This window comes from Nycticebus coucang, chromosome 23 (genome assembly GCF_027406575.1).
Source record: "Nycticebus coucang isolate mNycCou1 chromosome 23, mNycCou1.pri, whole genome shotgun sequence".
Taxonomy (NCBI): domain Eukaryota; kingdom Metazoa; phylum Chordata; class Mammalia; order Primates; family Lorisidae; genus Nycticebus; species Nycticebus coucang.
In genome coordinates this window covers 37,856,551-37,869,696 of record NC_069802.1, presented here as the reverse complement: position 1 = coordinate 37,869,696, position 13,146 = coordinate 37,856,551, and positions in this window count along the sequence as shown.

Genomic DNA, 13,146 nt, shown 5'->3' with positions numbered 1-13,146 from the left:
TAGTTGATGGCACCATTTTTACCTCACTGTGACCCAGCGAAAAGGAAGGGGGGTTGGTTGTAGTTTCTGATTCACTTCTGTTCTTTCCAGAAGCTCTGATCTCACCTACCTACCTAAAGTGTTTCCCTAATGTTTCACTATTTGCTTAGCAGAGACATGTAGTCCTGGCCTGGCTGTCTAGCGCCTTCACTGGCCAGTCCTTTGTGGTTGCACTCAGGTCTTGGTGCTGTCCTGCCTGTAGCTCTTGTGCTGAACTGTGTGCTGCCCACGTGTCTCTGCATGTGTTATTGCTTCTTTCTGAGTTGCCCTGTCTTGTGTTGCCACAGAGCTCTCCCACTCAGCTTTCCTCTCTGTGAAGCCTTTCCTGATTTCCACAGTGTTTCCTGGGCCTGTGGCAGTAGGTACATTTTTTGCTCCCCTGAGGTTGTCATGCCCTTGTGAATGATAGGCCTGTTAGGACACTGCACAGGCTGTTGTCACGTTCTCTTCTCTAGGTTGTGAGTTTTTCTTTTTTCTTTTTTTTTTTTTGCAGTTTTTGGCCAGGGCTGGGTTTGAACCTGCCACCTCCGGCATATGGGGCTGGCACCCTACCCCTTTGAGCCACAGGCGCTGCCCAGGTTGTGAGTTTTTCAAGATGAGGACTTTCATTTTTTTTTTTTTTTTTTGTAGAGACAGAGTCTCACTTTATGGCCCTCGGTAGAGTGCCGTGGCCTCACACAGCTCACAGCAACCTCCAACTCCTGGGCTTAAGCGATTCTCTTGCCTCAGCCTCCTGAGTAGCTGGGACTATAGGCGCCCGCCACAACGCCCGGCTACAAGATGAGGACTTTCTCACTTGTCTTCAGTGCCTGAATATTGAAGGCACTCAGTGGGTAATTACTCTGTTTTCCAAAGGATTTTTATTTCATAAAAATGTGAATTCTTAGTTTTTTTTTTTTTTTGTAGAGACAGAGTCTCACTTTATGGCCCTCGGTAGAGTGCCATGGCATCACACAGCTCACAGCAACCTCCAACTCCTGGGCTTAAGCAATTCTCTTGTCTCAGCCTCCCGAGTAGCTGGGACTATAGGCGCCCGCCACAACGCCCGGCTATTTTTTGGTTGCAGTTCAGCAGGGGCCGGGTATGAACCCGCCACCCTCGGTATATGGGGCCGGTGCCTTACCGACTGAGCCATAGGTGCTGCCCCAATTCTTAGATTTTTTAATTAAAATGTTAGAAATAGGAAGTTTTTAGCTGGATGTGGTGGCTTACACCTGTAATCCCAGCACTTTGGGAGGCTGAGGTGGGTAGATTGCTTGAGCTCACAGGTTAGAGACCAGCCCTAGCAAGAGCAAGACCCCATCTCTACAAGTCTGGGTGTTGTGGTGGCCGCTTGTAGTCCCAGCTACTTGGGAGGCAAGAGGATCACTTGTGTCCAAGAGTTTGAGGTTGCTGTGAGCTGTGACGCCATGGCGCTCTACCAAGGGCCACAGTGAGACTCTGTCTAAAAAAAAAAAAAAAAGGAAATTCCTGTGTTGCTTCTTCCAAAAGATTTGAAGTTAGTGCCATCTGTGTAGAGCTTTGCTATATACATTTTTGAGCAGTAAATCTTCTTTACAACATCTCATTGAATCCTCACAGCAGGAAATTGATCCCAAAGATACTAAGTCACTGACCCAAAGTCTCAAATGTGTATGTGATGGAGTTAGAACTCCTGCAGGCCTGACCTCTGGTTCTGCCACTCTGCGATTTTAACATACAAGTGTCTATAGGTGGATGGAAGGGACAGTTCTGTTTTTGCCAGTGTGGCAGTGTGACATTTTCTTATTCCTTGAGCATCAGCTGTTACGCGAGCGATGCACCTTGCCTTTCCTTGGTCTCCTGGGTGTCATAGATCTCAGAGGGGCTGAAAAAAGGGGAAGAGTGGAAGAAGGATAAAATCTTTGAAAAACCTGCAAATATCATTGCCAAAAAATCAAACTTGAATCTGACCAACATGAATTAGAGGAAGTTCAAGCAAGAGAAGAGCAGGCTCAAGTACACTACAGGGTTGCCATTGGCAACACTCAGAACAGGGGAAGCAACAAGACCAGTAACCAGTGCTCTTCAGTGAAGGAAAAAAGAAGGAGACTGCACGGCAAAAGATTGAAGCTCAGCAACTTGCTTTAGCAGGAGGGCTTATTCATGCGTGTGTCAGGTCAGTTAGTCCAAGACATGACTGAGTACCACTTTACAATATTTGAGGCAGTTAGAATCTGGGACTCTGACTACATTAGTTACTGAGCTATTTTTTTAGCTGTGATAGTGGTTTTTTTATGCCTAATAATCCCTACCTTTGGGGATGTGTAGACATTTAATGATGAAATGATATATCAGGGATGGCGCCTGTGGCTCAGAGGAGTAGGCGCCAGCCCCATATGCCAGAGGTGGCCGGTTCAAACCCAGCCCGGGCCAAAAACTACCAAAAAAAAAAAAAAAAAAAGATACATCATCTGGGATTTGCTTCACAATCCTATGGAAGAGGGAGTGGATCAGTGTGTGGTTAGATCAGAGTGGGCCCAGGTTAAGGGTGGTGTGGGTACATGTATTCTAACTACTCTACTCACCTTTATGTGTTACTTAGAGTTCCACATCACAAAAAGCAAATCAGGAAGGAAGGATCCATGCACATGTAGTAGAGAGGTTATACCTGACAGGGCGTCAGAAAGTCTTTTGATGGACCTGACCCTGGTGCAGAGAGCAGTGGGGTGGGTGTGAGCACCAGATGGAAGGAGGGCCTGTGCAGAGGCCCCCTGAGCAGCAGGAAGAAACCTGGGGTATTTGGCTCAGTGCCCATAGCTCAGTGGTCAGGGTGCCGGCCACATACACTGAAGCAGGCGGTTCGAACTTGGCCTGGGCCTGCTAAACAACAGTGACAAATGCAACAAAAAAATAGCCGGGTGTTGTGCTGGGTGTCTGTAGTCCCATCTACTTGGGAGGCTGAGGCAAGAGAATCGCTTAAGCCCAAGAGTTGGAAGTTGCTGTGAGCTGTGATGTAATGGCACTCTACTGAGGGTGACATAGACTCTGTCTCAAAAAAAAGAAAACAACAACAAAAAAACGGGGGTGGCTGGGGCAGGGGTAGTGTCAGGCAAGTGCTTTTGGCCTTATTAGGTAGGTATTTTTATCCTAAAAGCAATGTGAGGCCGTTGAAGAGCCCCCTTTAAAGTTTAAGGAGTATGAGGTGTGGCACAGTTCCATTTGCTTTGGGAAGTGTATTTCTTAGGATCCTCTGTACTTCGGTTGGTGGTGGGGGTGGATTAGGGAAGCGTGTATAGTAGGCCGGTCTGCAGTTACTCTGTCTGTTCAGGTAACCGTCTTTCTTGAGCCTGATAGGATTGAACAGCCCTGCCACCTTGAAATTTGGTATGGCCTATGATTTCCTTCTGCCAATAAAAAAGACATGTCATTTTTGACAGGAAGCTGTAAGAGACATGTGGTTTGTCATTTTCCCTTTTTCCTATGAAAACAAATAGATGTGTACCATGAGGAAGAAAGAAACCTTTGGGTTGAGCCATATTGCACTGTATGGCTGGTCCCCAGATTAGCAGCATCAGTCTCCTAGGAACTTGTTAGAAATTCAGATTCTTAGGTGGAGGGGCTCACACCTGTAGTCCTAGTGCTCTAGGAGGCCAAGATAGGATCAGGATCCCTTGAGCTCAGGAATTCAAGACTAGCGTGAGCAAGCCACCTTGAAAATAGAAAAATTCACAGTGCGTCGTGTTGAGTGCTCGTAGGCCCAGCTACTCGGGAGGCTGAGGCAGGAGGATTGCTTCATAGTGCAATGAAAACTTGCATTATGAGACTACTGAGAAAGTTTGCATGTGGAAAAACTAGGTTTTTCGGGGTGGCGCCTGTGGCTCAATGAGCTGGGCGCTGGCCCCATATACCGAGGGTGGCGGGTTCAAACCCGGCCCGGCCGAACTGCAACGAAAAAATAGCCGGGCGTTGTGGCAGGCGCCTGTAGTCCCAGCTGCTCGGGAGGCTGAGGCAGGAGAATCGCCTAAGCCCAGGAGTTGGAGGTTGCTGTGAGCTGTGTGACGCCATGGCACTCTACCGAGGGCGATAAAGTCTTCTACAAAAAAAAAAAAAAAAGGAAGAAAAATTAGGTTTTTCTTTTTATTCTTCATGTAAAATCAGTTGCATACTACATTTGTGGAAGATGAATTGAGAGTATATATCACGTTAAGTTTATTGGGTTCTTTTCAGTTAAGTTCTGAAATCTGCAAAAAATAAGTATTTGCTTCTTTAAAGTTCAATTGCTAAAAAAAAAAAAAACAAAGTTCAAGTGCTTGTAAATCCTTTGAAACAAATACTGGTAATCCTTGTTTGTTTAGTGTATACCTTTAGAGGTTAAACTGAAGTGTTTCTCAGATATCTTTGTTATTGGCTGCTGTAGGGATGTGAGCAAATCAGTGAAGATCAGAAGCAAGGTGTCACCAGTGCCCTGGTCTCAGGCCCCTGCTGTGGTCAGGGGCGTTAGTGAGGGCTCTCTGCTGGTTCAGAGGAAATAGTAACAGGACCAATTATCGGTCATTATTTCTCTACTTCCTTTGGGGATGGGGCCCTGGCCATTATTGTAGGTTGATAAACTTCTGAGATAAAGGACATCTGTCTTGATGGCCCATGGCCCATTAGAAGTAGAAATGTGCTTTTTTTTTTTTTTTTTTTTTGAGACAGAGTCTCACTATATTGCTCTTGGTAGAGTGCTGTGACATCACAGCTCATAGCAACATCAAACTCTTGGGCTTAAGTGATTCTCTTGCCTCAGCCTCACAAGTAAGTGGGACTACAGGTGCCCACCACAATACCAGTCTATATTTTTAGCAGGCCCACCACCCTCAGTGTATGTGGCCAGTGCCCTTATTCACTGAGCTATGGGCCTCGAGCCTAGAAATGTGTGTTTGTTTTTTTTCTTTTTTTAGAGACAGAGTCTTACTTTATCACCCACAACGCCTGGCTATTTTTTTGTTGCAGTTTGGTTGGGGCTGGGTTTGAACCTGCCACCCTTGGTGTATGGAGCTGGCACCCTACCCACTGAGCCATAGGCGCCACCCAGAAATGTGTTTTAATAGGACTTGTTCTGCTCTATATTTTTGCCTCTGGTGCAAGCCCAGGTGGCTCTTCGGCGCTGAGTAAAACACTGGAGCATGGAGGGTGTGCACTGGGTTTGCAGGGAGCTGCTGCCTTCTTGGCTGTGCCTTCTCTGGAGAGGCCCTTACTTCATAGGAGCCATCGTTGCTTCCCTTGATGTCCAGATCCCACCACTCCAGCCTGGGCAACAAGAGTGAGACCCTGTCTCTTCTTTAACAAAACAAAACAATACAATACAATAGGGAAAAAAGATAACTACCATGAAAGTAGTTCAGGCCAAACTTTGTGGGGAGAAATAGATGTTGTCTCTTAAGGAAGAAAGTGAGGAAGAATTCTCGGTCATCTTTTTTTTTTTTTTTTTCATGGACCTAGTCTCACTGTTACCCCTGGTTAGAGTGCCGTGTTATAGCTCACAGCAACCTCTAACTCTTGGGCTTGAGCAATCCTCTTCCCTCAGCTGGGACCACAGGTGCCCACTGTAGTGTCTGGCTAGTTTTTCTATTTTTAGTAGAGATGGGATCTCACTCTTGCTCAGACTGGTCTCGAACTCCTGAGCTCAAGTGATTTACCTGCCTCTGCCTCCCAGAGGGTGGCTTGAATAGCTGGGACTATAGGCACCCGCCACTATGCTCAGATAATTTTTAAATTTATCTGTAGAGATGTGGGTCTCAAACTCCTGGGCTTAAGCAATCCTTGGGCAGGCCAAAGTGCTGGGATTATTGGTGTGAGCCACTGTGTCCATGGTGTGGGTCCTTTTAACCTTTCTTTTTGAGTTGCAGTCTCACTCTGCTGCCCCGACTAGAGTACCGTGGCATCAGCCTAGCTCATAGCAAACTCAAACTCCTGGGCTCAAGTGAACCTCCTGAATAGCTGGAACTATAGGCATTAGCCATGATACCCAATTAATTTTTCTTGTTTCTTTCCTGTGGACACAGATTCTTGCTCTTCTTCAGGCTGGTCTTAAGTTCCTGAGCTCAAGGGGTCCTTCCACTTTGGCCTCCCAAAGTGTTAGGATTATAGGCGGGAGCCACGGACCTGGCCCTTTTTGATTTTGTGATTCTGGGATATCTTGAGTTATTCCTTTTGTAAGTTTTTTTTATCGTTTGTTTGTTTTAGAACTCCTGTTATGTAGATGTTTCCCTGACATATCTTCAGGTTTTCTTTTCTTTTCTTTTTTTTTTTTTTTTTGCAGTTTTTGGCCGGGGCTGGATTTGAACCCTCAACCTCCGGTATATGGGGCCAGTGCCCTACTCCTTTGAGCCACAGGTGCCGCCCTTCTTTTTTTTTTTTTCTTATATCTCTGTTTTCTTTCCTACTTTTCTCCTTAATTTTTATTTTTTCTTTTCTTCTCTTTCTTTCTCTCTTCTTTCTTTTCTTTTGAGGCAGAGTCTCACTTGGTCGCCTTGGGTAGAGTACTGTGGCTTCATAGCTCATAGCAACCTCAAAATCTTGGGCTTAAGTGATCCTCTTGCATCAGCCTCCTGGGACTACAAGTACCCTCCACAATGCCTGGCTAGTTTTTTTTTTCTTTTTTTAGTAGAGACGGGGTCTGCTCTTGTTTAGGCTAGTCTTAAACTTATAAGCTCAGACGATCCCACCCACCTTGGCCTCCCAGAGTGCTAGAATTATAGGTGCAAACCACTGTGCCCAGCACCTTTTCATTGTTTTTTTGAAAGACAAGGTTTTGCTTTGTTGCCCAGACTAAAGTGCAGTGATATAGTCATAGCTCACTGCATCCTCAGACCCCTGGGTTGAAGCGATTCTTCACCTCAGCTTCCTGAGTAGCCAGGATTACAGGTGCATGTCACCATGCCCAGGTAATTTTTTTTTTTTTTTTTTTGTAGAGACAGAGTCTCACTGTACTGCCCTCGGGTAGAGTGCCGTGGCGTCACATGGCTCACAGCAACCTCTAACTCTTGGGCTTACGCGATTCTCTTGCCTCAGCCTCCCGAGCAGCTGGGACTACAGGCACGCGCCACAACGCCCAGCTATTTTTCTGTTGCAGTTTGGCCGGGGCTGGGTCCAAACCCGCCACCCTCGGCATATGGGGCCAGCGCCCTACTCACTGAGCCACAGGCGCTGCCTGATTTTTTAATTTTAATTTTTTTTTTGAGAGAGAGTCTCACTATGTTGCCCTCAGTAGAGTGCTGTAGCATCACAGTTCACAGCAACCTCAAACTCTTGGGCTTAAGTGATTCTCTTGCCTCAGCCTCCCAAGTAGCTGAGACTACAGGTGCCCACTACAATGCCTGGCTATTTTTTGGTTGTAGTTGTCATTGTTATTTGGCAGATATGGGCTGGGTTCAAAGCCCCTGGCTCTGGTGTATGTGGCTGGCACCCTAGCCATTGAGCTACAGGCACCGAGCCTTTTGTTTTGTTTTTGAGATAGAGTCTCATTATGTTGCCCTTGGTAGAGTGCCATGTGTCACAGCTCACAGCAACCTCAAATTCTTGGGCTTAAGCCATTCTCTTTCTCAGCCTCCCAAGTAGCTGGGATTACAGGTGCCCGCCACAGAGCCCAGCTATTTTTTGTTTGCAGCTGTCATTGTTTAAGCTGGGCTGGGCTCAAACCCACTAACCCCGGTATATGTGGCTGGCACCATAACCACTGTGCTACTGAGCCTTTAATTTTAATTTTTATAAGGCAGGGTCTTGTTATATTGCCTAGGGTAGTCTCAAACTCCTGGGCTCAAAGTATCCTTCCACTTCAGCCTTCTGATGTACTATGAGCCACCATGCCTGGGCTAAAAACTTAAAAACTTTAATACATTCTCATGCTTCTGAATTAAAAAATGTATGGTTTAAAAATTTCCCTATTTCCCTTTTCTTCAGCCACCCCCATTGACCACCTCCTTAGAAGTAAGAGTGTATAGCTGGGTGTTGTGGCGGGCGCCTGTAGTCCCAGCTGCTCGGGAGGCTGAGGCAAGAGAATCGCTTAAGCCCAGGAGTTGGAGGTTGCTGTGAGCTGTGTGAGGCCACGGCACTCTACCAAGGGCAGTAAAGTGAGACTCTGTCTCTAACAAAAAAAAAAAAGAAGTAAGAGTGTAGCCAGAGGTGGGTAGAGCATACCTAAGTAAAAGTATGTGTTTGGTGTATTTTAACTATAGATAGGAGTGTACTTTTGAGGTTTCTCCCATTTTCTGTCTATGTGTTCCTCTAAGATCTTAGTTTTCTCCTGCTTTTGAACTCTTGTCTTTCATAGTAAGTTTCCCTCAAATGCCTGGTGATCCTTCGCTGAAAGCTTGTTGCTGAGATGGAGGCTCAATTGCTGATAGGAGAACTATGGATGGGGACTTCACTGAGGGCTGGTTGGTGAGGACTACATCTATCAGAAGATGTTTCTCCTGGGTCCTCATAGGTGTCCTTTGGCTGGCTGCCTGGCAGGGCTAAGGGTCTTAACAGTTCCCTACTCAGCTTTTTTATCAGCTTGTGGCTTTCAGAGCTCCTGCTGCCTCAGCTGTGATCCTGCTGAGGTACCCTGTCTCTGGACTAAACCTCCAGTCTTGCTCCTGTTTGGGCTCCAGTGTATGTGGGCAGGGTTGGCTGCCTGGTGTGAGGAATAGAGCCAGGGCTGTGACTTGGACTTGAAGCCAGTTATTCTTTTTCCAGATTTTGGAGCAGATGCCCCTACTATGTTCAGAAAACTATCTTTATGCTTTCAATATGTTTTAGAGGGAAAATAAAAAAAGATTTTATAGATGGCATTCGTGATACAGCCTGATACCTTTGACATATTGCTCATTCCACAAAGGATTTGATTTTTTATTGAGATAAAATTCATGTAATATTCATTGCTTAAACCCTTATAAAGTGTATAATTCAGCATTGTGTAAACATTGCCATGACCTAACTCCTAAACATTTTCATCATCCCAGTAAAAAATCCTGTACTGTTAAGCAGTCAGTCTCCACTCTCCCTGCTCTCTGCCCTGGCAACCACTCTACTTCCGTCTCTGTGGATGTGCCTATTTTGGACACTTCACATAAGGGGGTTCATGTGTGTGTGGCCTTTTGTGTCTGGCTTCTTTCACTGAGTGTAATGTTCATCCACGTTGTAGCATAACAATACTTCATTCCCTTTTATGGCTAAATATCCATTGTATGGATAGACCATTTAGTTTGTCCATTTATTAGCTGATAGACATTTGGGTTGTTTATTGCTATTATGAACAATGCTGCTATGAACAAGTTTTTGTATGAACATGTTCTCAGCTATTTTGGGTAGATAACCAAGAGTGGAATTGCTGGGTCACATGGTTAACTATATTTAACTTTTTGAGGAACCACTAGACTGTTTTCCACAGTGGTTGCACCATTTTATATTTCTACCAGCAGTGGATGGGGAGTGCAAGTATCTGACCTGTTACATTAAGAATAGGCTGGACATGGTGGCTCATGCCTGTAATCCTAGCATTTTGGGAGGCCGAGGCAGGTGGATTCCTTGAGCTCAGGAGTTCGAGACCAGCCTGAGCAAGAATGAGACCCATCTGTACTAAAAAGACAAAAATTAGTTGGGCAAGGCGGCGCATGCTTGTAGTTCCAGTTCCTTGGGAGACTGAGACAGGAGGATGGCTTTAACCCAGGCGTTTGAGTTTGCTGTGAACTAGGTTGATGCCACAGTAGTCTAGCCTGGGTGACAGAGTGAGACTCTCTCTCAAGTAAAAAAAAAAAAAAGAATACGTATAGCGAAATAGTAAGAAACCAGTAATTGAGACCAGGGAACATTTCTGTGTGTGTGTGATGGTAAGTTTCAGACTGGAGTTGTGAGGGAAGCAGTGTGAGTGGGCAGTTGGAGGGCTGTTTGCCTTTGGCTCTGAGTTTCTTTGCAGCCAAAACAAAAAGGAAATAGTCAGTTACAAAGTCCTTATTGTCATAGGTGCATTTTCATAGGAGAAGTGAAACTTTGCTGTGAACAGATTCTAAATTTTATAAAGTAATCTTGTTAGAGAAGTTTGGATTAATGGAGTGATCAGAGCTTTTGGAGACTGTTCTACAGCAAACTCTAGGCCGACTTCTACATAAAATGTAAAAGAACAGAGGTGCTGTCGTCATTCAGTTATGGTGGGACTAAAATATATTTCCAATAGATGCATGTGAAATGTGAGAAAATGAGTGGATTTTAGGTGTGTGTAGATCACACGTAAGTTTTTCACTTAAGTCTCTCTTGAGACGCTGGAGGAATGGCTGGAGCTTGTTCCCTGTCATGGTCTGGCTCTGGAGAATGTCCTGAAAGCCTTACAGCTTTCTCAGAGTTGAGACCTCCCCAGCGTGCCTCTCAGAGTTACAGAATGGTCAAGTGTGGGCTGTGGCTGACATCAGTCAGTGGGATGGCAGGGGCAGTGGGGCCTGCTGTGCCCAAGGCAAAGCTGGGCAGAAAGGAGCTGTGAGGCTGGCTCAGTCTCAGGCTCAGAGTGATGGTTTTCCTGCCTTTCCCAATTCTCTGCCCTCTCTTTCTTTCTCTAACATGTCTGTATTTCTCAATTTCTGACTCTGTCCTCTAGAAAACCAGCTCCATAAGAATAGGGAATACCTTTTGTTTATTGCTCTGTTTCTAAATGCTAGAATAGGCCTGATACTTAGTGAATGTTTTGAATGTTGCCTGTTGTTGCCCAGGTCCCTTTTCCTTTTTCCTGCCTTCTGAAAGCACTACACCTCCCTTCAGGTTGGAGACCTCTTCTGTTCTGTGTGGTCCTGTATGGGCTTCTCAGCCTCCCAGCCACTTAACATGTTAGGTCATATTTTATTTATATTCTGTGAAATGTAAATCATTAGTTATGTAATTCCTAAGGACTTGTTTAAAAAACAGCAATATTGGGCGGCACCTGTGGCTCAGTGAGTAGGGCGCCAGCCCCATATACCGAGGGTGTCGGGTTCAAGCCCGGCCCTGGCCAAACTGCAACAAAAAAATAGCTGGGCGTTATGGCATATGCCTGTAGTCTCAGCTACTCGGGAGACTGAGGTAAGAGAATTGCCTAAGCCCAAGAGCTGGAGGTTGCTATGAGCTGTGACACCATGGCACTCTACCGAGGGTGACATCGAGACTCTGTCTCTAAAAAATTAATAATAATAAAATAAAAAACAGCAATATGAGGCTTAACTTTTTTTTTTGGTAGACAGAGCCTTGCTCCTTTGTCCGATTCTCGAACTCATGTCCTCAAGTCATCATACCATGGCCTCTGAAAGTGCTGGTGGGATTATAGGCATGAGCCACTGCGCTGCTGGTTGAGACTGTCTTTCCTTTTTAAATCTGAATAATATTGTATTGATAGACCATATATTGTTATCCATTCATCTGTCAGTGGACCCTGCTTCTGCCTTTTGGTTTTGTGAATACTACTAACATGAACAGGGATGTGCGAATATCTTTTCAGGTCTCTGCTTTCAGTTCTTTTGGGCAGGCAGAGTTTTTTCTACTATGTTCTGTTCAATGCTATAACCCCAGCATCTAAAAACCAGTGTCTGGTGCATAGTAGGCACTTTATATTTTAAAGAATGAAACATGAATGCTTTGTCTCTTAATTTCTCCTACATATTTCCATCTCTTATCAGTTTTTTCCCTTGGTGATTTGTTCAGATTTGTCTTCTGTTATATTTTTAGCTGTGTCTGGTCTGCTGTATTCAACTCAACAACTAAGTTTTTATTTCAATTCCTGTTTCTAAGTCTGTAAGTTATGAAAACAGTAATTTCCTGTTCCTGTTCTATTGAGGACCTTCCTCATTCTCCTTTGCCTGATTCCTTGGGAATCTCACTGGCAGTGAGGGCTGTGTGTTCTGGCTTCCAGCATACTCCACGAAGTTGTCTGAGCAGGTGGTCGAGTGCTCTGGGCTGTCAAAGATTTCTGAGCAGTTTTGTTGCTTTTGCAGAGTCTTACCAGTGTCACTCATTCTAGATCTGTTTTGATAAAAATTTCATGACACCACAGACTTCTGAGGCAAAGGCAGGGGGTTCAGATTTCTCAAGGTGATTCTATCACCCCAATGGCTTCTGGTGAGTGTTTGCTGAGGACTCAACCCTGGCTGGCCAGCGGTAGAATGATGATGATGACTCGAGTGATGACGACCTGGTGATTGCAGAGTTCCTGGCAGTGCCTTCTCTTCTTTCTTAATGTTTAAAAGTACTTGTGAAGTCAGTCCTCTGTCTCCTCCTGGATTAGAGGTAGTTACTTTACCAGGGGACCCACAATTTACTAATTGCAGAGCTGGGATTCCAGCCTGGGCATTAGCCTCTACACTCTGCTCCCAACCACTCCCAGGCAGACCCAGGTCTTGCTCTGCCCCTGTGCTCTTTATTTCAGTTGCCACACCCTAGCTTGTAAAGCCTGGGGTGCGGCCATGGGCAACTTGCACTTTATGAGGTTCAGACGCAGACCTGGAGATTGCTCTTGCTTGCTTTGAGTTACGCAGTATAAGTTAACTTTTTTCTTTAAAACAGTATTTTAGAACAGTCCCAGTGCCTCACGCCTGTAATCTCAGCACTCTGGGAAGCTGAGGAGGGGGGATTTCTTGAGCCCAGGAATTTGAGGTTGCTGTGAGCTAGGACAGAATGGCACTTTGCCCAGGGCACAGAGTGAGACTCTTGTCTCAAAAAAAAAAAAAAAATTATTTTTTATTTTTTTTATTTTTTTAGCCATCTTCACCAGAAATCTTCTATGATCTGTTAACATGGTGACAACTTTAATTGAATTGCTGATGTTGAGTTGTCCTTACATTTTTGCATAAACCCTGTTTGGTTCTATATTGTATCTTTTTTTTTCTTTTTTTTTAGATAAATTCTCATTCTGTGCCCTGGATAGAGTGCCCTAGCATCCTAGTTCATGGCAACCTCAAATTCCTGAGCTCAGGTGACCTACTAACCTTGGCCTCCCATAGTGCTAGGATTATAGGTGTGAGCTACTATGCCATTGAGCCCGGCCTCTGCATGATATCTTATTCTAATTTGGTAAAGAATGGATTTGATTTAATAATAAAGTAAAATTAAAATAAAAAGAGTGGATTTGATCTTCTTCTTCCTCCTTCCCCTTCCTTCCTCCTTCTT